The sequence below is a fragment of the Kogia breviceps genome, chromosome 11 (assembly GCF_026419965.1).
Source record: "Kogia breviceps isolate mKogBre1 chromosome 11, mKogBre1 haplotype 1, whole genome shotgun sequence".
Classification (NCBI taxonomy): domain Eukaryota; kingdom Metazoa; phylum Chordata; class Mammalia; order Artiodactyla; family Physeteridae; genus Kogia; species Kogia breviceps.
This window is the reverse complement of record NC_081320.1, coordinates 42,336,004-42,351,393: the sequence shown is the minus strand read 5'-3', so window position 1 is coordinate 42,351,393 and position 15,390 is coordinate 42,336,004.

Genomic DNA, 15,390 nt, shown 5'->3' with positions numbered 1-15,390 from the left:
GGAGGTGGAAGGGTAGGCTGTGACAAAGTGAGAGAGTGGCATGGACATATATACACTACCAAACGTTGGGTGGATAGCTAGTGGGAAGCGGCTGCATGGCACAGGGAGATCAGCTAGGTTGTATGTGACCACCTAGAGGGGTGGGTTAGGGAGGGTGGGAGGGAGGGAGACACAAGAGGGAAGAGATATGGGACCATGTATATATGTATAACTGATTCACTTTGTTATAAAGCAGAAAGTAACACACCATTGTAAAGCAATTATACTCCAATAAAGATGTTTCAAAAAAAAGAAACACTAATTTTTTAAAAAGACCAATAGCCCTGGGTGGGTCACCCAAAAATGTGAGGATAATTACAATTGCAGAGGTTCTCCCCCAAGGAGTGAGTGGTCAAGCTCAATATCAGGTTCCCCGCCCAGGGATCCTGCGCTGGGAAGACAAGACTTCACTCTTAAAGAGCACACACAAAATCCCACAAGCTCTAGGACCCAGGGTAGAAGGGGTAATTTGAAAGGAGCCAGGGTAAACCTCACGTGCCGATCTTAGCCTTCCAGAGAAGCAGAAGGCAACTGGAGCTCACCCTGGGGACAGAGACACTGGCAACAACATTTTGGGGGAGCTCGTTCTGCCACAAGAACAATGGTGCTGGAAAGTACCACTTTGGAATCCTCCTCTGGCTTATTAGCACTGGAACCTGGCCCCACCTAACAGCCTTTTGGTGCCAGAACTGGGACACCTCAGGCCAAGCAATTAGCCGGGCAGACACACAGATCCACCCACCAGCAGGCTGGTTGCCTTAGGACCTCCTGAGCCCCCAGCTGCACCAGGATCGTACCACCCACAAGTGCACTGGCACTAGCCCCAGGAGATGGCCCTGTCCACCACGGGGCCCAGAATTCAGCTCCAAAAACCAGTGCCTCAGCATAAGCCCCAGGATCCATCCCCATTCACCACCAGGATAGCACCAGCTTTGGGGGCACCCTGGATCCCACAGCCAGCTGGGTCAAGAACCAGTCCAACCCACCAGCAGGCCAAGACTAGGTCCAGGACCTCTGACACTGCAACCATGCACTCCAGAACCAGGCTCAACCCACCAGTGGGCCATCACTAGCCCCAGGACCTACTGGGGTTCTGTATTCAACTTAGTGACACAGCCCTAATAACCAGAGGCCAGCAGCCTCCACACAAGGTGAGACCTGGCAACCAACCAGACCAGGGGCCAGCTATGCCTACAGATTACTGACAGTAGTCAACCCACAACAGAAGGACCTATGTAGCCCACATAGGTCACCATAGAGCATATAGCTCTGATGACCAGAGAGGAGTGTGCTGCTGGGATGCATATGGTGTCTCCTACAAAATGCTACTACTCCAATGTCAGAAAACGTAACCAACCTAACAAGTACATAGAAATAAAAGCATCAAATGAGGCAAAAGGAGACAATAGAGGAATATGTTCCAAATGAAGGAATAAGATAAAACTCTAGAACAATACTCCTACACTGTTGGTGGGACAGTAAATTGGTGCACCCACTATAGAGAACAGTATGGAGGTTCCTTATAAAAACTAAAAATAGTTACCATATGATCGAGCAACCCCACTCCTGGGCCTGTATCTGGAGAAAAACACTAATTTGAAAAGATACATCACCCCAATATTCATAGCAGCACTATTTACAATAGCCAAAACATGGAAGCAACCTAAATAAATGGATAAAGAAGATGTGGTGTATATATATATATACAGTGGAAAACTACTCAGCCATAAACTAAAAATGAAATAATGCCATTTGCAGCAACATGAATGGACCTAGAGACTATCATATTAAGTGAAATAAGTCAGACAAAGACAAATATCATATGATATCACTTATATGTTGAGTCTAAAGTATGATACAAATGAACTTATTTACAAAACAGTAACACACTCACAGACATAGAAAACAAACTTATGGTTACCAAAGGGGAAAAATGGGGAGAGGGATAAATTAGGAGTTTGGGATTAGCAGACACAAACTACTATATATAAAATAGATAAACAACAAGGTGCTACCATATAGCACAGGGAACTATATTCAATATCTTGTAATAAAATATAATGGAAAATATGAAAAAGAATATAAATAAATATGTAGATATAGATAGACAAAGATATATATCTGAATCACTTTGCTGTATACCAGAAACTAACACAACATTGTAAATTAACTATACTTTAATTAAAGAAAAAAAAATAAAGATAAGACCCCAGAAGAAAAACTAAGTGGAGATAGGCTATCTGCAGGATAAAGATTTCAAGGTACTGATCATAAAGATATTCAAAGAACTTGAGAGAAGATTGGATGAACAGTGAGAGTTAGAAAATTTAAAAGAGTTACAAAATATAAAGAACCAAACAGAGATGAAGTACTGTATACAATCACTGAAATGAAAAACACACTAGAAGGAGTCAACAGCAGACTAGATGATACAGAGGAACAGAACAGCAAGCTGGAAGACAGAGTAGTGGAAATCACTGTAGCTGAACAGAAAAAAAAATTTTTTAATAAAAAGAAATGAAGATAGTTTAAAAGACCTCTAGGACAACATCAAGCCTATTAACATAAACATTATGGGAGTCTCAGAAGGAGAAAAGAGAGAGAAGGGGCAGAGAACGTTTTGAGGAAATAATAGCTGAAAACATCCCTAAACTGGGAAAGGAAAAAGACATCCATATCCAGGAAGTATAGAGAGTACCAAACAGGATCAAACCAAAGAGGACCACACCAAGACACACTGTAATTAACATGGAAAAAAATTAAAGATAAATAGAGAACATTAAAAGCAGCAATGAAAAAGCAACAAGTTCCATACAAAGGAAATCCCATAAGGCTTACAGCTGACATTTCAGCAGAAACTCTGTAGGCCAGAGAGAGTGGCACAATAAAGTGATGAAAGGGAAAAACTACAACCAAGAATACTCTACCCAGCAAGGCTTTCAATCAGATTTGATGGAGAGAGCAAAAGTTTTACAGAGAAGCAAAAGCTCAAAGAGTTCACTACCACCCAATCAGCTTTACAAGAATTGTTAAAGGGGCTTCTCTAAGTGAAAAAGAAAAAAACATGAAAATTATGACAGGAAAAAGCCCATTGGTAAAGGCAAACATATAGTTAAGGTAGGAAATCAATGACATATATGGCTAGTAGGAAGGTTAAAAACAAAAGCAGTTAAATCATCTATATCAGCAATAAGCAGTTAAGAGATGCACAAAACAAATGGATGCAAAATATAATATCAAAAACAGTAAATGTGGGAGGAGGGAGTAAAAATGCAGAGGTGAATGCATTTGCACTTTAAAGATCAGCAACATAAAATAATCATAGATAGATGATAGATAGATAGATAGATAGATAGATAGAGAGAGAGAGAGAGAGAGAGAGAGAGAGAGAGAGAGATGTAAGCCTCACAGTAACCACAAACCAAAAAATCTATAATTGTTACACACACAGAAAAGAGAAAGGAATACAAACATAACACTAAAAATAGTCAGCAGATTACAAGGGAAGACAACAAAAGATAAAGAAAAGAACAAAAAAGAACTACAAAAACAACCAGAAAACAGTGAACAAAATGTAAATAAATACATACCTAACAATAATTACTTTAAATTTAAATAATGAAATGCTCCAATCAAAAGACATAGAGTGGCTGAATGGAAACAAAAACAAGACCATATACATACTGCTTACAAGAGACTCACTTCAGGTATAAAGACATGCACACATGCACACTGAAAGTGAAGGAATGGAAAAAGGTATTCCATGCAAATGAAATGAAAAGAAAGCCAGGGTAGCAATACTTATAGCAGACAAAATAAACTTTAAAAGAAAGACTGTAACAAAAGACAAAGTAGGACATTACATAATGATTAAGGGATCAATCCCAGAAGGAAATATAAATATATAAACTGGAAATATATATGCCCCCAACATAGGAGCACCTCAATATATAAGGCAAATGTTATCAGGCATAAAGGAAGAAATCAACAGTAACACAGAATAGTAGGGGACTTTAACATCCCACTTACATCAATGGACACATCATTCAGACAGAAAATCAGTAGGGAAACAGGGGCCTCAAATGACACGTTAGATCAGTTCAACCTAATAGATATGTATAGAACATTCCATCCCAAAGTAGCAGAATACACATTCTTTTCAAGTGCACGTGGAACATTCTCCAGGATAGATCACAGGCTAGGCCACAGTAAAACAAGTCTCAGTAAATTTAAGAAAACTGAAAAATCAAATCAAGCATCATTTCTGACCACAATGCTATGAGAATAGAAATCATCTTTAAGAAAAAAACTGCAAAAAACACAAACACATGGGGCTAAACAATATGCTACTAAACAGCCAATGGATCACTGAGGGAATCAAAGAGGAATTTTTTAAAAAATACCTGGAGAGAAATGAAAATAAAAAGTCAGTGATCCAAAATCTATGGAATGTAGCAAAAGCAATTCTAAGAGGGAAATTTACAGCAATACAAGCCTCCCTTAAAAAGTAAGACAAATCTCAAATAAACAACCTAGTCTTACACCTAAAGTAACTAGAAAAACAAGAACAAACATAACCCAAAGTTATCAGAAGGAAAGAAATCCTAAAGATCAAAGCTGAAATAGAGACTAAAGAAACAATGAAAATTATCAATGAAACTAAGAGCTGGTCCTCTGAAAAGATAAACAAAGTTGATAAACCTTTAGCCAGACTCATCAAGAAAAAAAAAGAGAAAGGTCCCAAATCAAAAAAAGATCAAAAATGAAAAAGGAGAAGTTTACAAAGAATCATAATAGATTACTACATACAAATATACGCCATTAAAATGGACAACCTAGAAGAAATGGACAAATTCCTAGCCATGTACAATCTTCCAAGTCTGAACTAGGAAGAAATAGAGAGTATGAACAGACCAATTACAAGGCATGAAGTTGAATCAGTAATAAAACAACTCCCAAAAGACAAATGTCCAGGACCAGATGACTTCACAGGTGAATTCTACCAAATATTTAGAGAAGAGTCAACATGTATCCTTCTCAAATTATTCCAAAAAATCACAGAGGAAGGAATGCTTCTGAACTCATTCTGCAACACCAGCATCGCTCTGATACCAAAATCAGACAAAGATATCACACCAAAAAATTACAGGCCAATATCACTGATAACATAGATGCAAAAATACTCAAAAAAATATTAGCAAATCAAATTCAATAACACATTAACAGGATCATACACCATGATAAAGTGGTATAAGGATGGTTCAGTATCCACAAATCAATCAATGTGATAAATCACATTAACAAATTGAGAATAAAAATCATGTGACCATCTCAGTAGATGCAGAAAAACTTTTGCCAAAATTCAGCATTCATTTATGATAAAAACTCTCCACAAAGTAGGTATAGAGTGAACATATATCAACATAATAAAGGCCATAAATGATAAGCCCCCAGCTAATATCATACTCAATGGTGAAAGGCTGCAAGCATTTCCTCTAAGATCAGGAACAAGACAAGGATGCCCACTCTGGCCACTTTTATTCAATGTATTATTGGACTTCTTAGCCACAGCAATCAGACAATAAAAAGAATAAAAGGAAACCAGATTGGAAAGGAAGAAGTAAAACTGTCACTGGTTGCAGATGACATGACTCAGGATGCCACCAAAAAACTACTAGAGCTCATCAATGAATTCTGTAAAGTTGGAGGATAAAAAATTAATATACAGAAACCTGTTGCATTTCTATACAGTAATAACAAACTATCAGAGAAAGAAATTAAGAAACAGTACCTTTTACTATCACATCACAAAGAATAAAATATCTAGAAATAAATCTAAGTAAGGAGGTAAAAGACCTGTACTTGGAAAACTATAAGACACTGATGAAGGGAATTGAAGACAACACAAACAGATGGAAAGATGTACTGTGTTCATGAATTGAAAGAATTAATATTGTTAAAATGACCATACTACCCAAGGCAATCTACAGAGTCCATGCAATTTCTATCAATGTACCAGTGGCATTTTTAACAGAACTAGAACAAATAATTCTAAAATTTGTGTGAAAACACAAAAGACCCCCAATAAACAAAACAATCTTGAGAAAGCAAAACGAAGATGGAGGTATCACGCTCCTCAATTTCAAACTATATTACAAAGCTACAGTCATCAAAACAATGTGGTACTGGCACAAAAGCAGGCACAAAATTCAATGGTACAGAATAGAAAAACAGGAAGTGAACCAACACTTATATGGTTAATGAATCTGTGACAAAGGATGCAAGAATATACAATGGGGAAAAGACAGCCTTTTCAATAAATGGCATCAGGAAAACTGGACAGGTACACATAAAAGAATCAAACTGGACTACTTTCTCACACCATGCACAAAAATAAATTCAAAATGGGTTAAAGACTTAACTATAAAACCTGAACCATAAAACTTCTGGAAGAAAACATAGACAGTATGCTCTTTGACATGAATCTTAGTAATAGTCTTTTGGATATGTCTCCTCAGGCAAGGGAAACTAAAGCAAAAATAAATCAATGGGACTAGATCAAACTGAAAACCTTTTGCACAGTGAAGGAAACCATCAACAAAATTAAAATCCCAGGGACTTCCCTGGTGGTAAAGTGGATAAGATTCTATGCTCCCAATGCAAGGGGCTTGGGTTCAATCCCTGGTCAGACAACTAGATCCCACATGCATGCTGCAACTAAGACTTTGCATGCCACAAATAAGAACCCCATGTGCCACAACTAAGGAGATGGTGAGCTGCATCTAAGGAGCCTGCCTGCCACAACTAAGACCCCTTGCAACCAAATAAATAAATTTTTTAAAAAATTAAAAGGCCATCTACTAAATGGGGAAGATATTTGCAAATGATATATCTTATAAGGGGTTAATACCCAAAATATACAAAGAACTCAGAGCTCAATTCAAAACAAACAAACAAAAACAAAACAAAACAAAAAACAAAATGAATTAAAAATGGGTAGAGGACCTGAATGAGCATTTTTCCAAAGAAGACATACTGATGGCCAACAGGCACATGAAAAGTTGCTCAACATCACTAATCAACCAGGAAATGCAAATCAAAACCACAATGATATATTACCTCACACCTCTCAGAATGACTGTTATCAAGAATACAACAAATAAAAAGGGTTAGTGAGGATGTGGAGGAAAGGGAACCCCCATACATTGTTTGTGGAAATATAAATTTGTGCAGCCACTATTGAACACAGCATGGAGATTCCTCAAAAAATTAAAAATAGAACTACCATATGATCCAGCAATTCCACTCCTGGGTATTTATGTGAGGAAAACAAAAACACAAAATAGAAAAGATATATGTACCCCAATGTTCATTGTAGCATTATTTACAAGAGCCAAGATACAAAAGCAACCCAAGTTCCCATCAATGGAGGAATGAATAAAGAAGATGTGTTTTATATATATATATATATATATATACACATATATATTATATATACAATATTATGTATGCATATATAATGGAATATTACTCAGACATAAATAAGAATGAAATCTTGCATTTGCAACAACATGGATGGACCTAGAGGGTATTATGCTAAGCGAAGTAAGTCAGACAAAGACAAATACTGTATATTTTCTCTTATATATAGAATCTAAAAACAAAACAAATGCACAAATATAACAAAACAGAAACAGAGTTATAGATACAGAGAAGAAACAGGTGATTGCCAGAAGGGAGGGGAGTAAGGGGAGGAAAGAAATAGGTGAGGGAGACTAAGAGGTACAAACTTCCATTTGCAAAATAAAGATTATGGATATAAAATGTAAAGTGTGGGGAATATAGGCAATAACTTTGTAGTATATTTTTTATAATGACATAGTGCAACTAGACTTGCTGTGGTGATCATTTTGAAATGTATAAAAACACCAAATCACTATAATGTTTAAACAGGAACTAACATAGTGTTGTAAATCAATTATACTTCAAAACCAACAAACCAACAAAACTCATATTAAAATATATCAGATATGTGGTTACCAGAGGCAGGGGATGGGGGGAGGGGGAATTGATGAAGGCAGTCAAAAGGTACAAACTTCCAATTCCAAGATAAATAAGTACTAAGGATGCAACGTACAACATGATTAATATAAGTAACACTGTTGTATGTTACATAGGAAAGTTAAGAGAGTAAATCATAAGACTTCCATTATAAGAAAAATTTTTTTTTCTATTTCTTTAATTTTGTGTCTATATGAGAAGGTGGATGTTCACTAAACTTATTGCAATAGTCACTTCATGTTTTATATAAATCAAATTATTATTTTGTACACCTTCAATTTATACAGTGCTGTATGTCAGTTATCCCTCAATAAAATTGGAAGAAAGAAGTATTTTTAAAAATCTTAAAAAATATGAGAAAAATAGAAATCAATGAAATTGAAACAGGAAAATAATAAAGAAAATCAATGAAACCAAAAATCTCTTCTTTGAAAAAATCAATAAAATTCATAAACTTCTATAAAAACTTAACAAAAGTAAAAAGAGAGAAGTCACAAATCACCAATACTGGGGATGAAACAGCGGATATCACTACAAATCCTGAAGCCATTATAAAGATAATAAGGGAATGCTATAAATAACTTTACATCCACAAATTCAAAAACTTGGAAAAAATGGGCCAATTCCTCAAACCGTAAACTACTAAAACTCAACTAAAATGAAATTGATCATCTAAAATAGTCCTATATCCATTAAAGAAATTGAATTCACTATTTCTCCCAAAATAGAAATGTCCAGGGCCAGATGGTTTCACTGGAAAACTCTACCAAACAGTTAAAGATGGATCAAACAATTAAGAAAAAGTTAACAGGAATATACATATAGATAATAACCTTGAATGTAAATGGATTAAATGCCCCAACCAAAAACTATATGATCATCTCAATAGATGCAGAAAAAGCTTTTGGTAAAATTCAACACCCATTTATGATTAAAACTCTCCAGAAAATGGGCATAGAGGGAACCTACCTCAACATAATAAAGGCCATATATGACAAACCCATAGCAAGCATCATACTCAATGGTGGAAAAACCAAAAACATTTCCACTAGGATCAGGAACAAGACAAGGATGTCCACCCTCACCACGCTTATTCAACATAGCTTTGGAAGACCTAGCCACAGCAATCAGAGAAGAAAAAGAAATAAAAGGAATACAAATTGGAAAAGAAGAAGTAAAACTGTCACTATATGCTGATGACACGATACTATACATAGAAAACCCTAAAGATGCTACCACAAAACTACTAAAACTAATCAGTGAATTTGGTAAGGTTGCAGGATACAAAATTAATGCACAGAAACATCTGGCATTCCTATACACCAACAACAAAAATCAGAAAGAGAAATTAAGGAAACAATCTCATTTACCATTGCAACAAAAATAATAAAATACCTAGGAATAAACCTGACTAAGGAAGCAAAAGACTTGTTCTCAGAAAACTATAAAACACTGATGAAAGAAATCAAAGATGACATAAACAGATGGAGAAATATATCATGTTCTTGGATTGGAAGAATCAATATTGTGAAAACGACTATATTACCCAAAGCAATCTACAGATTCAATGCAATCCCTATCAAACTACCAATGGCGTTCTTCACAGAATTAGAACAAAATATCTTACAATTCGTATGGAAACACAAAAGACCTCAAATAGGCAAAGCAATCTTGAGAAAGAAAAATAGAGTTGGAGGAATCAGGCTCCCCAACTTCAAACTATACCACAATGCTACAGTAATCAAGACAGTATGGTACTGGCACAAAAACAGAAATATAGATCAATGGAACAGGATAGAAAGCTCAGAGATAAACCCATGCACATATGGGCACCTAACTTACTCCAAAGGAGGCAAAAACATACAATGGAGAAAAGACAGCCTCTTCAATAAGTGGTGCTGGAAAAACTGGACAGCTACATGTAAAAGAACTAAATTAGAACACCCCCTAACACCATACACAAAAATAAACTACAAATGGATTAAGAACTAAATGTAAGACCAGACACTATAAAACTTTTAGAGGAAAAACACTCTTTGACATAAACCACAGTAAGATCTTTTTTGAGTCACCTCCTAGAGTAACAGAAATAAAAACAAAAATAAGCAAATGGGACCTAAGGAAACTTAAAAGCTTTTGCACAGAAAAGGAAACCATAAACAAGACAAAAAGACATCCCTCAGAGCAGGAGAAAATATTTGCGAATGAAACAACAGACAAAGGATTAATCTCTAAAATATACAGTTCATGGAGTTCAATATCAAAAAAACAAACAATCCAGTTAAAAAATGGGCGGAAGACCTAAACAGACATTTCACAAATGAAGACATACAGATGGCTAAGAGGCACATGAAAAGATGCTCAACATCACTAATTATTAGAGAAATGCAAATCAAAACTACAATGAGGTATCACCTCATGCCAGTCAGAATGGCCATTATCAAAAAAGCTAGAAACAATAAATGCTGGAAAGGGCGTGGTGAAAAGCAAATCCTCCTGCACTGTTGGTGGGAATGTAAATTGATAAAACCACTGTGGAAAACAGTATGGAGGCTCCTTAAAAAGCTAAAACTAAAACTACCATATGACCCAGCAATCCCACTACTGGGCATATATAAAACCATAATTCAAAAAGAGACATGCACCACAATGTTCACTGCAGCACTATTTACAATAGCCAGGATGCAGAACCAACCTAAATGTCCATCAACAGATGAATGGATAAAGAAGATGTGGTACATATATACAATGGACTATTACTCAGCCATAAAAGGAAATGAAATTGAGTTATTTGTAATGAGGTGGATGGACCTAGAGGCTGTACTTTACTGCAAAGTGAAGTAAGTCAGAAAGAGAAAAACAAATACCGTATGCTAACACATATATATGGAATCTAAAAAAAAAATGGTACTGTTGAACCTAGGGTCAGGGCAGGAATAAAGAGGTAGGCATAGAGAATGGATTTGAGGGCACAGTGTGGGAGGGGGAAGCTGAGGTGAAGTGGGAGTGGCGTGGACATGTGTACACTACTGGATGTGGGGTGGTTGGCTGGTAGGAGGCAGCAGCGAGGCATGGGGGGATGGGCTCGGTGTTTTGGGATGATCTGGAGGGGTGGGAGGGGGAGGATGGGGGAGGCTCGGGATGGAGGGGTGGTGGGGACAAGTGTGTACATGTGGCTGATTCGCTCTGTTGTGCAATGGAGACTGGCACAGTATTGTGGAGGAATTGTGCTTCAATAAAGATCTATTAAAAGAAAAAAGATGAATCAACACCAATTTTACACAATCTCTTCCCAAAAATAGGAGAGAATACCTCCTAAAAAATTTCTTAGGCCATTATCCTGAAACCAAAATCAGACAGAGACAATACAAAAAAAGAAAACTACTAAATATTATCATAAGCATAGATGCAAAAATCCCCCATAAAATATTAGTAAATCACCTCCCAACAAAGAAAAGTCCAGGACTACATGACTTCATTGATAAATTCTACCACATGTTTAAAGAATAACTAACACCAATACTCTTCAAACGTTTTCCCAAAATTAAAGAGATGGGAACATTTCTAAACTCATTCTATGAGGCCAGCATAACCCTGACACTACAGTCAGACAAAGACACTACAAGAAAAGAAAACTACAGATCAATATCCCTGATGAATATGGAAGTAAAAATCATAACAAAATACTAGCAAACAGAATTCAATAGCACATTAAGAGGATTATACACCATGATCAAGTAGGGTTTATTCCTAGAATGCAAGGATGGTTCAACATATAAAATTCAATCAATGTAATACATCTCGTCAACAGAATGACTGTGGGGAAATGACAGTATCATCTCAACTGATGCTGAAAAAGCATTTAACAAAATTCAACACCCTTTCATTGTAAAAACACTCAACAAACTAGGAATAGAAGGAAGTTACCTCAAAATAATATTTGTAATAGCCCAAAACTGGAAACAACCCAAATATCCTTCAATGAGTGAATGGTTAAATAAACTGTGGTACATCTATACAATGGAATAATACTCAGCAACAAAAAGAAACAAACTACTGATGTATACATTAACTCAGATGGCTCTTCAGGGCATTATGCTATGTGAAAAAAAATCCCCAAAGACCACACACTGAATGATTCCACTTATATAACCGTCTTGAAATGACAAAATTATAGACATGGGAAATTAGTGGTTGCCACGGGTTAGGAAGAGTAGGGAGTGGTGGGGAGGTAGCAAGTGACTATAAAGCATAAGTGAGATCTTTGTGATGATGGAATAATTCTGTATCTTGATTTCAGTGATGATTATGCAAATCTACATGTGTGATAAAATGGCATCAAACTATACGTAAACATTGTGCCAGTGTCAATTTTCTTGTTTTGATATTGTACTATAATTATGTAAGAAGCCATTGGGAGAAACTGGATGAAGGGTACAAGGGTACATGGGACCTCTCTTGTACTATCTTTGCAACTTCCTGTGACTCTATAATTATTTCAAAATAAAGCACACACATGCACAGTCACACAAAGCCCTTGGAAGCATGGCAGACATTATTCTGATGGAGGAGGAGTTGACATCATAGTAATGCAAACACCCTCACCAGAAGTGGTCACGTCTTCCACTTAAGACCTCTTCTCTTGAAATATCATTCATCATCCATCCTCCTTCTACCCTCCTGGCACATCCCTTCAGCAGCCCCAATCTTCTCCCATAATGCTAGTTCCTTTCCCTCCCTCCTTGGCTGGTTCTAGGGTAAACTTCACTTTCATCTGTCCCCTCCAACAATTCCCTCACAACTCCTCCTTGGCCGGCCAATCATATGCCACCTCTCTGCCCCCACCCCAAGGCAACCAATCAGAGGTAGCCATCCTCCTTCCCGCATGCGACTAAAATTGGACCAATCAGAGTCCTTGCAGGGGGTTGCCATGTGACTGCTGCAGTTATGGGCTCAGAGTGATGCATTCTCGGCTGCATCCCTCTGGGGGCACCACTGACAATGTGTTCTACAAAACGTTATACTCAGAGGGAATCTAAGCCTCAGTGCCAGAAGAAGAAGCTGTGGGAAGGAAGGACTTAACCAACATGACAAGTCTAAAAAACAAAAGTCAAGTCTACAGCAGGCAAGGCAAGAAGGGCTTTTCTGGGTGCTAATAAGCCAGGAAGGAGGGGACTGTAGCCAAGTAGGTGGACCCTGCCCAGGCACATCTGCTTCCCAGACCACCTACGTTCACTCCCAGGGAGCCTGATGCCCTCACGTGGGCCAGCAATCCAGCCACATGGCTACCGCCAGCCAAGGAACCCCCACTGTGCCTGCGACGGCCCCCAGGGCAGGCCCAGCTGCTTCCAAGGGTGGTGTCAAGTGCCACACTCCCATGGAAGTCTTTGTGGGCTCACCTGTCACTCTCCTGCTGTGCAGAATGGGGTATCAGTTGGAGGGGACCAAAGTCCTAGACACCAAGGCTTGGGGGGTTGAGGGGAGGCATTCTCCTTATGGGAAGGCCAAGGTTGCTGGGCCTGGAATAAGTGTGTCCTGGGAGGTCACAGTCCCTGGGGGTGAGTGAGGCCAGTGGAGGCCAAACCTTGGGGCAGAGCAGTCTGGTGAACGGAAGTGGGGCGGGGGATGAGGAGCTGCAGCCGACCCCCAGCCTGCTGCTTCGCCGTCACCGCCTCCCCACCATGCTCAGTGCTCCAGAGCCTCTGTGAGGAACGGAGCCTGGTTGGCTCAGCCTGTGGACTCAGCAAGTCAGGTTTGCTTTTCCTTTAGCCCCCGACCCAGATACACGCAGCCCTCCTCCCTCTCTCTCTTTCCCCACCAAGGCCCATCAGAGCTGAGCAGGCTGACTCTGGCAGCGTGCTGTCTCTGCTCTCACCTGGTCAGCTCACTCTGCTGGCCCTGAGGCCCTGCTTTCCCCTGTTCCTGCCCTGTTCTTGGCTCCCAGCCCCCGACCATCCCAGGCAGCAAGGCCCAACCGAGGCCAGGCTGTTTTGGAAAAGTGTTGGGAGGTGGCAGAATGTGCAGTCTGTGAGTTCCCTCCAAACTGACGCCCCTGCCCCTGGACAAACAGCGGCGTGTCGGTCTGTCCACAGCGGCCTGTGTTCTCCTTCCAGGACAGGAGATCCCGAGGGCAGGCAGCCGGGTAGGGGATGTCACCGACCCGCTGGGCTTACGGGGGAGAGGCAAGGACAGATTGGGTGATGACAAGCCAGCCACCCGGCCGGCTGGGCCCTCCCACCCCGTGGCAGGGCGGTCAGACCAAGGGCAGCCCAAGGACCACGCTTCCTTCACCTCTGCTGCCACACAGGACATTCCAGTGGGAGAGATGGAATTTACACTCTGAAAAACTACTACCTTCCACTGGCACATTTCCCAGTGGAAGCTGGGGGTGTCCATTGCTGCTTCTAGCTGACCCTGGAGACCTCCATCGGAGGGATCCCCCTTGGTGGGGCATGTGCTGTGCAGGGCAGGTGGCCCGCGTCCTGGCCCAGGACCAGCCTCTGCTTCTGTGTGGCTGTGAAAAGGTCCCTGCTATGCTGAGACTCTGCTTCATCTGATGCAAAACAGGAGATCATCTTGCTCTCCCCTCCCCAGGGTGGAAATTAAGGCTCGGGGAGCAGAGACCTGCGCTGGGGAGGGTCAGGTGAGGCAGAAAGATGGCACAGGGAAAAGGACAGTTTGAGCAGACCACCCAGTGGCACTGTTCAGGAGATGCTGGTGATGCCCCTCTGGGTGCCAGGCTCTTTGAGAGAGGCCCTGTGTCCTGGGATGTATCTGGGCCAAGGTTGGGTCTGACTGAGTGTATCAAAAAGAAACACTGGAGCCACAAAATGGTCTTTTTTTAGGCTGGCTCAGTGGGGGCTTGGGGAGGGAACCTGGCAAGGCAGGGGCTGGGCCCGGCCTGGGCATTGTAAGGCCTGGCCCTTGCCAGGGCCGGGCCCCCCAGCTCCTGGTGCAGCTCCAGGGGCCACGGCTCTGCCACTCACTGCCCTCCATCCCCACCCTAAGTTCTGGGGACCGCCCTGGACGTTCCTTGTCTGGCAGCGGACGACGCCCTTTGCTGGGTCACCTATGGGCTTCTGGGACAGTCAGGCTGCAGAGCAGCTTTTCACAGAGTGTGAGAATGGGCAAAGATGACATGGTTTCCGTCGTCAAGTGGGCTCGGGGAGCCCTGCAACCTCTGAGCTCTACACCGTTCAGTCCCTCAGCATGCCCACCCCCAGGCTTAAGGTCCTGAGCGGTCCCGCAGTGCAGCAGTCTGCGCAGCGCTGTTTAAGCCCTTCCCCAGAC